This window comes from Saccostrea cucullata, unplaced genomic scaffold, assembly GCF_032062105.1.
Source record: "Saccostrea cucullata isolate Sc308-1 unplaced genomic scaffold, CSIRO_AGI_Scuc_v1 ctg2586, whole genome shotgun sequence".
In the NCBI taxonomy this organism is placed as follows: Eukaryota; Metazoa; Mollusca; class Bivalvia; order Ostreida; family Ostreidae; genus Saccostrea; species Saccostrea cuccullata.
In genome coordinates this window covers 44,209-47,892 of record NW_026935142.1, presented here as the reverse complement: position 1 = coordinate 47,892, position 3,684 = coordinate 44,209, and positions in this window count along the sequence as shown.

Sequence of the window (3,684 nt, the reverse complement as noted above, 5' to 3'; positions counted from 1 at the left end):
AGAGACCGGTCGGATAAGACCGTATAAACCGAGGTCCCGTGTCGCAGTAGGCACTGGTGCGAAAAAGATCCCTCACTGCTTAATGGCCCTAAGTGCTGAGTATAGAACAAAATGTGCAGCTCTCCACCGGCAAGTGGTGGCGTCTCCATATGCATGAAAAATTCTCGAGAGAGACGTTAAACAATATACAATAATAGTAGAAAGTTCCACGTCCATCTACTTTTCTTTTTTCATGATGGCTCTTATTAAGAAGTGACTTTGAAAGTGTTCCAGATTGTTCACATTCTAAAGCATGCTCATGGAAACGCCGTTATCACCAGTCCCCATAAAATGGAGCTTCAATAAGTGCCGCATCAGGCATTTTACTGTTGCAAAAATGACCATATGATCTACAAGGAGAAGTTAAGTTTTTAAAAAGGGGTTTAAAATATTTTGTTAAAAAGTAACATTAAGAATTTTAGAAAAGAGCATTTAAGCATTTAATTCTGTCTAAACGATTCCATTTGAATTATTTCCATTACTATAAACATAATGCAGCTTTTGTACATGTATAGATGCATGGTGCAGTCTTTATAGAGAAATCAAAAGGTCAATATCAATTGGCTTTTTTTATAAGGTTCGCTACTCTTTACAAAAGCAATAAGCAGTAAATCTGGAGAGCAAAAAAATTGTTTGAATCACACAGTTCAAATTTAAGTTCCGGAGATGCCTGAATGGAATTAAATAGCTGATTTTATAAACTTAGAGACCTTCAAATCAAATCCTGTTCATGTGATTCCATAAATTCTGTACTCTTTATTTCAAAATGATAATTTTCTATAAATTTCTAGATTTTAATCAAAATATATTCTGTGATGATGCATGTTACAATTCTGATATACATTGTACTTGTCTGATAAGCTTCCTTGCAGAATTCTTTAGAAAAGGCTGTTTTGACTCATTTTGTATACAAACTGTGTTCCATACATTTTTTGATTCTTGTCTATAAATTCCAAAACTACTGAGGTATAAATGTCCATCAGGTGTTTACAAATAAAATGAAAGTAAACACTTTCACATTTAGGAATTTCACATACATGTATATTGTGAATACAAACAGCGTTCCATACATTTTGTTTACATGAATGGTAAATGCAACCATGTGTAGATGATATTTGGCCGGTGTGGAAGTCAAAACTTCACTTCTTTGAAAATCAAAATGTATAATTTTTTTGATTTAGTTTTGACTGCATATCAAACTACAGGTTAAAACAACAACTTTTAATGCTAATTGGCTATTGTTTACAGGCTGTCTGTCATAGAAAGCTCATGTAGAAAAAGTACGGTGTGCAAATGGGTAATTCTAAATTCATATTGATCCCTAATTTTAATCTTTCAATTTCCCAACTTTCCCCTGAGTGAATTTTTCTAAACTTTTTATATGTGAGTTACTAATAGCTTATCTACAAATCTGCATTAAATTATGAACTGTTGCAATCAGTTCTCGTTTTTCAGTAGAATGACTAGACTATTGGGTAGCTGATTAAATTCATTCTTTAAGTAATTAAATATGTAGAAATTGAATAAGTTGACAAACAATTCATGCTCAAGGTGATACAATGTAAATCCATCAATAACTGCATGCAGTATTTTTGTGTTACACCCGGTGATTTATCGGTGTTAAGTGAATTTATTTAGGCAGAATCAGATCATTTTGGACCAAAATGGTTTTTCGATCGGAAATGAGCCATGTTGTGACGTTGTAAAGATCGAGCCCCCTTTATCCCAGAGTAAATAGACATAACTCTGTCAAGGATAAACTACATGTATTGAAAAATACTTCACAACATACAGTAACTAGAAATACGTCCATAGGACATGAACGCCCCGCCGAGGATATATTAGTAAAGCAACATGAAAATTTGTATGTGTATAAAATTTGATCAGAATATCTTGAAAAGTGATGCAGCCGAATTGCTTGTTTGGAAAATATAGGTCAGATCCAGCATCCAAAGCAAGTCTGGTAGTGTCCATCCCTAGAAGCATCAGCCATGCAAGTTTGGTTTAGGTAGGGCTTATAGTTACTTGGGAATGAAAATATAAGTCAGATCCAGCATCCGAAGCAAGTCTGGTAGTGTCCATCCCTACAAGCATCATCCACGCAAGTTTGGTTCAAGCAGGGCTTATAGTTACTTGGGAATGAAAATATAGGTCAGATCCAGCATCCGAAGCAAGTCTGGTAGTGTCCATCCCCAGATGCATCACCCATGCAAGTTTGGTTCAGGTAGGACTTATAGTTACGTGGGAATGAAAATAAAGGTCAGATCCAGCATCCAAAGCAAGTCTGGTAGTGTCCATCCCTAGATGCAGCATCCTTGCAAGTTTGGTTCAGGTAGGGGTTATAGTTAATAGGGAATAAAAATGTAGGTTAGATCCAGCATCCGAAGCAAGTCTGGTAGTTTCCATATCCCCAGATGCATCATCCATGCAAGTTTGGTTCAGGTACGGCTTATAGTTACTTGGGAATGAAAATATAGGTCAGATTCGGCATCCGAAGCAAGTCTGGTAGTGTCCATCCCCAGATGCATCATCAATGCAAGTTTGGTTCAGGCAGGGCTTATAGTTACTTGGGAATGAAAATATAGGTCAGATCCAGCATCTGAAGCAAGTCTGGTGATGCATCATCCATGCAAGATTGGTTCAGGTAGGACTTATAGTTACTAGGGAATGAAAATATAGGTCAGATCCAGCATCCGAAGCAAGTCTGGTAGTGTCCATCTCTAGATGCATCATCCGTGCAAGTTTGTATCAACATGTGAAGTTTGATAACACCATCTTGAATGGTATGTTTAAAACTGACCTAAACACTAATTTAAGAAAAGTGAGGTCAAGGTCAAAGGAAAGGTCAAGGTCAAAAAATTGGTGCAGTTGCATAGCTCTCATCAATATCTATCAGCATATGAAGTTGATGAAAATATCTTGGATAGTTTCTTTAAAACTTAGCTTTGAACAGAGTTAAACGCAAAGTGTGACAGAAGGACGGAAGGACGGAAGACAGACATGATAAACACTGTATGCCCCGGCCATATTCATGATGGGCATAATTAAAAACAAGAGGCCCATGGGCCACATCACTCACCTGAAAAAGGAAAAAGTAGAAATTGGTTTATTATTAAAAATTGAAATCCAGAAGTAGTCCCATGACCAATCATGGCTTTGCTAATCTTGAGAAGAAGATTTTTAAAGAATTTTCCTATATATTTCTACGTAAAAATTTGATCTGCCATTTTGCCCCCCTCCCCTACCTCCGGGGGGTCATAATTTGAACAAACTTGAATATACACTACCTGAGCATGCTTCCATATAAATATGATCAATTATGGCTTTGCTATTCTTGAGAATAAGATTTTTAAAGAATTTTCCTATACATTTCTATGAAAACTTTGGTCAGCCATTTTGGCCCCACCCTACCCCCGGGGGTCATGATTTGAACAAATTTGAATCTACACTACCAGAGGATGCTTCCATATGAGTTTTAACTTTCCTGGACCAGTGATTTTTGAGAAGAAGAAGATTTTTAAAGACTTCCCCTATATATTCCTATGTTAAACTTTGACCCCCCATTGTGGCCCCAACCTACCCCTGGAGGTCATGATTGAACAAACTTGAATCTGCACTACCTGAGGATGCTTCTACATGAGGTTT